This window comes from Orycteropus afer, unplaced genomic scaffold (genome assembly GCF_000298275.1).
Source record: "Orycteropus afer afer isolate SDZICR_OR568_19922 unplaced genomic scaffold, OryAfe1.0 scaffold00092, whole genome shotgun sequence".
Lineage (NCBI taxonomy): Eukaryota > Metazoa > Chordata > Mammalia > Tubulidentata > Orycteropodidae > Orycteropus > Orycteropus afer.
In genome coordinates this window covers 7326265-7333354 of record NW_006921679.1, presented here as the reverse complement: position 1 = coordinate 7333354, position 7090 = coordinate 7326265, and the positions used below count along the sequence as shown (strand labels likewise).

General features: G+C 49.5%; 1 non-coding gene across 1 annotated transcript; it reads left to right on the top strand.

The window, feature by feature from the left end:
• The first annotated feature begins 6314 nt into the window (after positions 1 to 6314).
• TRNAK-UUU lies at positions 6315 to 6385 on the top strand. Its single transcript has one exon. It is a non-coding gene; the product is annotated as a tRNA-Lys (tRNA).
• Positions 6386 to 7090: the final 705 nt, after the last annotated feature.

The window sequence follows — 7090 nt, the reverse complement described above, 5'->3', positions numbered from 1 at the left end:
GGTTTGAACCGCCAGCCTTCTGGTTAGCAGTCAAGTGCTTTAGCCACTATGCTACCAGAGCTCCCATTGCGCCTTAAATATCAAACAGATCTTCTCAAATAAAGGTGCATCAAGCTTAGAATGGTCTTTTAGACTTACAGATATCTCTGAAAATGGCAAAGTTCAGAGGATTCGCTGGCTGTTTCCAGGGGCCGAACCGATTCTGACTCAATACAAGACTTTAACCTTTTCAAAAACTAAATACCCATCTGACTGAATTTTTTATGTTTCCTTTCATTGCTTGGTGTTGTGTGTTGTTGTTAGTTGCTGCCGAGTCGATTCTGTGTGTGCAGAGTAAAACTGCCCCGTAGGGTTTTCAAGGCTGTGAGCTTTCAGAAGTAGAGTCCAAAAGTGCCTCTGGACGGGTTTGAACCACCAAACTTTCAGCTTGGAGTTGAACGTTTAACCATTTGTGCTACCCAGGAACTCCTGTAAAAAATCAGAGGGCGTATAATCACTCCAGTTTTTGCCCTTCTTTCACATATATTTTTATATAACCAATGCTGATCCCATTTCCTTAGCTTCTTACATTCCATATAAACAGAAAACAAAACTCACTGCCATTGAGTCGATTCTGAGTGATAATGACCCCCTTTGGGTTTCCGAGGCAGTAAAGCTCTACAGAAGTAGATTGCCCAACCTGCCTTCCGAGGAGTGGTTGGTGGGTTTGAACCTCAAGCCTTTTAGTTAGCAGTCAAGTGCCTTAGGCACTAGGCTACCAGAGCTCCTTCCTAGTTCCTCATAAAGCTCTCAGCTTCTCCTCTCCCATAACTTGAGCTTAGAGGTGATTGGCAGGCCCCAGTTCCGAATCTGACGTCACACGGTCCCGGATCTGACGTCACACGGTCCCGAGCCCACCAGCTCTGGATTCCTCAGTGGGCTCTGACGTCACACGGTCCCGAGCCCACCAGCTCTGGATTCCTCAGTGGGCTCTGCATGAGTGAGTCACTTCCTCCAACAGAATTTAAGCAGAAGATGCTCAAGGTCGTGGGCCCCTTGACTCAAAACAGGGAAGCTTCCTTTCATTCCTAGTTAAGAGTCATCTCACTGCGTTGGGAAAAGAAGATCCTAAGGGCCCCTCTGAGCCTGAGGCGGAGGGGCGGAGGGTGAGCGGAACACCTGGTTTGCTCTTCACAGAAGCACATGACCCATCAGCCAGGACGGCTCTCCTTGTTTGCTCAGTCTGCACAGGGACAGGAGGCACATACACGGTCCTTGGAGAGGCCCTAAGCAGTAACCTCCCCTGTCCCCACACCCCTAAAAGTTAGCCATGCAAAACGGGGGCTATCCATCCACCTAGTGTGAAATAATAACCAGGGAATTTCTTCCTCATCCCTGGCTAAGACCTTCAAGAGTCACGGAATGGGAGTTTCATTTGCTAGGGAGTAGGAAGGAGGGGAAAGGAGCTCTGGTGGTATAGTGGTTAAGGCATTGGGCTGCTAACAAAAAGGTGGGTGGTTCAAACCCACCAGCTGCTCCGTGGAAGAAAGATGAGGCAGTCTGCCTTGGAAACCCAATGGGGGTCGCTATGAGTCAGAATCGACTAGATAGCAGTGGGCTTGCTTTGTGGTTTGAGGAAGAAAGAATAGGGTCACTTTGGAGGTGGGACACTGAGGAGGAGGGGACAGGACTATGAAAGGACTGACAGATGACGTTATCATCAGGTCAGAGCTAGTGATGCCCATGTTCTAACCAGCTGAGCTAACTTAGACTGTTCCTCAATAAATGTTACTCTAACTTAGCTAGTTGCAATGGAATCGACTCCAACTCCTGGAGACCCCTGTGTGTCAGTAGAACTGTGCTCCACAGGGTTTCCAATGGCTACTGTTTGGGGAGTAGATTGCCAGGACTTTCTTCCAAGGCACCTGGGTGGATTTGAGCCCCCAACCTTTTGGTTAGTTGCTGATGGTATTTGCACCACCCAGGGACTCTGACTCTGACAGTAAATATTGGGACTTGGGTAATTTTCTCCCCTGATGGTGTGCCCTTCCTGGGGTTTCCTTGGATAAGAACAGGGGAAATAGAGCAACAAATGGGCATGGATACCTTTTATTACTTTTATTATTCACCTGACAGCTCTTTGCTAATCTGTACCAAGTATTTCTCTCTTGAGATGAAAATGGGAAGGCCAGAGGCTATGAAACCACACATACAGATGGGCTTGAATCTTAGCACTTCTGTGATCCAACTTCAGATCTTTGTGAAAGTCCCCTAAACTCTCAAGACTCAGTTCCATGGTCTCTGTAAAATGGAGTTAATAATACTTAGCTCATCACGTTGTTGAGGACTTAATTAAAGAATACCAGAGTCGTGGTAGAAATATCCATCAAGATCTTGGCAGGAGAAGGGGGTAACTTGAAGAATGTTTAATAAAGGATTATTTACAAAGGTGTGGCAGGGTGCAGGGAAGCCAGGGGGCAGTGTATCCTCCCAGACCGACAGCAGAGGGGTTACCCTCTCTGAGGCAGATGGAGAGGGAGGATTCACAGGACCTGGGGCCAGAGAGGGCTGTGTGGAGGGGGTGACTTCATAGGTGCAGTGACCTTTAGTCAAGGGACAGAGCCAACAGCAGTGAGCCAGAATTTCCCCGCCTGTCCTCATTCGCTGCCCTCTTTCCTCCTGTCCATCACCTGCTGGGGCTCCCCACTGCTCAAACCCGACAAGAAGCCAGGGGCATGGGAACCCCTGGATTCAGTCCATAGGGGGCAGGCTCTAGGTATTCAGAGCAGGGTGCAGGAGGGTGATCTATAGAATAAACCCCAGAAGGAAATGGAAGATGGCCAGTACAGGAGGGCACAAGTCACTATATGTGACTTCGAGTCGACCTGGATTCGCTCCAGCCCAGGACTTGGAAACTTCCTAAACATGAGGATTGTTTTCCCATGAAGCATTAGGAAATCCCCGGGCATCCTGTAGGTGCCAATCAATGTTTGCTGAGCAGGGATCAGGTTCTGAAAAGTGCACATGATATTGACTGCTGGGGATGCTTAACATCTGAATGTAAAGTAATGTTAAAGCCCCTGTACTCTGAGATGACAATGTTATCAATGCAAATTATGCATCACAGAAGGAGATGGAATCAGAAAAGCAAAGTTTGTTATAGCTTTATTCATTCCTTTCATTTCCTACCTGAGTTTGCATCCAACCACGTCTTACTCTTCTGCTGGCCAAAAAACAGTGTAATTAACTAACCCATTGCCACTGAGTTGATTCCAATTCATAGTGACCCCATTGGGTTGCCAAGGCTGTACATCTTTATGGAAATACATTGCTTCATCTTCCTCCCACAGAGCAGCAGGTGGGTTTGAACAGCTGACCTTCTGGTTAGCAGCCAAATGCCGACCTTCTGGTTAGCAGCCAAATGCCTTACCCACTAAGTCACCAAACCAAAAACCAGACTCGCTGCCATCGAGTTGATTTCGACTCATAGCAACCCCTCCTTGGGTTTCCGAGGCGGTATCACTACAGAAGTAGATTGCCCAACCTTCCTTCTGAGGAGTGGCTGGTGGGTTTGAACCACCAGCCTTCTTGTTAACAGTCAAATGCCTTAGGCACTATGCCACCAGAGCTTCTACTAAGCCACCAGAGCTCCTTTAATTAACCATCAGCATTTACAAATAAACAACTGTGAGTTGCTTTGTGAATGAACGGCTAACCCCAGCCGTCCAACTGTCTCTGGTTGTCTAGGATTTTCTTTGAAGTTGGTTATGGGAGCTTTTAGCTTGTAGGGGAGGTGCTGGGTGGATGACACTGTGGTTGTTAGCATGCCTTCAAGTCACCGAACACACACACAGGCATAGTGACCCCATGCACAATGGAACGAAACGCTGTCCAGTCCTGCACGTTCCCTGTGATGGGTTGCAGTTTGGACGCTTGTGATCCACAAGGTTTTTGTTGGCTCGTTTCCAGAAGATCTCCAGGCCTTTCTTCCCAGTCCTTCTTATCCTGGAGGCTCCACTGAAATCTGTTCAGCATCCGAGGAACACGAAAGCCTTCAATGACAGACGGGTGGGGCCGTGCAGAGGTGCACTGGCCAGGAATCAAACCCTTGTTCGAAGGCGAAGGTTCTACCCCTGAACCAGCACTACATCTTCCGGATGGATAGAACCTATAACAGACCAGCCATAAATTCTAGGGCTTGGCATCAGGGGAAATACAACTCTGTTCACAGGCAGCACTCCAGTGGTGTGTGCCAGAACTTAGGACCTCTGCCCTTGCAATCAGACCCCACTAGGGCCAAATGTTACCCCCATGATGTGCTGGCTGGATGGTCACACGTGAACGTTCATCACAGCTGGGAGAAAAACGACGTCTGCCTGCTCCATCCCCTGGGAACTTACCTAACCTGTTCTGTAAAGCTCTTCAAAACGTTCCAACTGTAATGCATTTGAACCCTGAAGCACAGGCAGATGACTTCCGTTTCTGGTTAACTGTTGAAGAGAAGGGCAAAAGCTGACAAGTAATTAACTAGTGGGGCAAAGTGGTCAAGAAGTTCCAAATGGTGGTTCTCAAGTAGCTTACAACAGTCTACTCTCAAACAAACTAAACTCGCTGCCCTCAAGTTGATTCTGACTCCTAGCGACCCTTCCTTGGGTTTCCGAGGCAGTATCTCTACAGAAGCAGATTGCCCAGTCTTCCTTCCAAGGCATGGCTGATGGGTTTGAACCGCCAGCCTTCTGGTGAGCAGTCAAGTGCCTTAGGGACTACCCCATCAGAGCTCCTCTGCTCTGGGTTTTCCCAAATGATGCTCCCTACACTATGCTGCACCTGGGCCTGGACATCTGCTTTTAAAAGCTCCTCACCCCTGAGCTGTAAATGTGGAAGTTGTTATGTTGGCAAATGTCTTGTTGTGTGTGTTTTCACCACAATAAAATTAAAAACAAAAACCAAAACTCCTCATTGATGTTGGCATACAGCTTTGTTTTGGAACCAGGACTCCTGGAAGCAAGAGAACCAGAAAATATATTTAAGAAGGATTTGAGCATAAACATATCCTACTAAACCATCTATATGAGATCACAACATCAAGGATTGCTCTAAAGCAAAGATGAGAAGATAAAGGGGCAGGGAAACTAGAGGGCTGGGCACAGAACAACTAGAATGCAATTAAAGAGAAGGCTTATCTGTAAAGAGGGGAACTAAAAACTCCAGTTTTCGAAGTCCTTGGGTGGTTCAAATGGTTAACAGCCCAGTTCACCTCTGACACACGTGGGGTCGCCATGAGTTGGAGCCGACTCCATGGCAACTGCTTTTACCACTTGAACCAAGTCAAACGATTTCCTTTATTTACCAATGGGTACAGCTACATGACTGCTAGAAACCCATCTGAGAGCCCCCAAATGCACTGAAGTGCCCCTTGACAGCCCCCTAGAGCCCTTGAACACACCCAAGTGCCCCCCAGAGCCTGCAAACACGACTGAGCACCCTGAGAGCCCCCAGGGACCCAGAACACACCCAAGTGCCCCCTGAGGGCCCCCTAGAAACCCCAAGAGCCCCCAGACACACGCAAACACCGCTGAGAGCCCACAGAGCCCCAAAACACACCCAAGTGCTGCCGAGAGTCCTCTGAGAGGCCCCAGAGCCCACAAACACATCTGAGCCCCACAGAGCCCCCAAGCACACCCAAGTGCACACCAAGAGCCCCAAACACCTCCTGGGACCCCCCAGGACACCCCTAGAGCACTTGAGAGGAGCCCACCCCCACCCCTGAGAGCCCCTTGGCTGCACCTGTTTATTGTCTCCATGGCCCCCGCGGCCCCCCGCCCCCCCCCCCCCCCGTCGCCGTGTACATTTCCAGTAGGTACCAGTTCTACAGAGGTGAATTCTATCACGTGGGCTTTAAATCTAAGGTACAGGTGGTCCCAGCCGAAAGGAGGAACTTGGGGTGGGGGTTCACTGCCCAGCCTCACAGCAAGGCTGGGGTCAGAGAAACACCAATGATCAAAGAAGTGAGTGAGAAAGACGGCCTGAGTGGGAGGGAGCCAGAGGCCGGGGTCGGACTTCATCCTCAAGTTCCCATGTTTGATGTTTTCATTCCCAGTGTCTCAGGACAGAAAAATAGCTAAAGCACAGGTCAGGGCTGGGCTGGAGAAATGCCAGGAAGTGACAGTGAGCCTTGGATTCTGAGGGTGCTTCACCCTCCCAGGCTGGGGTGAGGGTGGGAGTAACAGATCAAATGGCCCGAAACTAGGAGTCTCCGAGTGTGTCAGTCCGTTGAACAGCCTGCTCCTTGTTCCCCCTGGTATTTGCCTGAAGTGAAAGGAGATGGAGCAGGGGCATTGGTGACTCAGTGGTAGAATTCTCGCCTTTTGTACGAGAGACCTGGGTTCGATTCCCGGCCAGTGCACCCCCACATCTGTTGGTGGAGGCTTGCGTGTTGCCGTGAGGCTGGACAGGTTTCAGCAGAGCTTCCAGATGAAGATGGACCAGGAAGACAGGCCTGGTGTCTACTTCTGAAAATCAGCCAATGAAAACTATGTTGCTGCTGTTGTAATTAGATGCCATCCAATTGGCTCCGACTTAACAGCGGCTCCATGTACAACACAATGAAACACTGCCTGCCTGGTCCTGCGCCAGCCGCACAATCCTTGCTCTATCTGAGCCCATGGTGATCAGACCGTGTTTCAGGGTTATTCATAAAGTTTTCCAGTAATATATCAGACAGTGTTTCACGGCTATTCATAAGGTTTTCACTGGCCAATTCTTTGAGAAGTGGACAGCCCCTTCCTTCTGAGTCTGTTGCACTCTGGAAGCTCCACTGAAGCATGTCACCCCTGGGTGACCCTGCTGGTATTTGAAATACTGGTGGCATAGCCTCCAGCCTCACAGCAACACTCAAGCCACCACAGTACAACACACTGACAGGTGAGTAGTGGAATAAAAACTCTATGGATCGCAAATGGTCAGATCCTATGGTGTGTGTGTGGGGTGCCCATGAGGGAGGGCTGTTACCATGGCAGCTCTAGCAACATGAGATGGGAGAGGCCCCTCTGTACATGAGACAGAAGGAAGATTTCTGGCAAGGATTTCCGATTGTGTCCGACTGCCATAC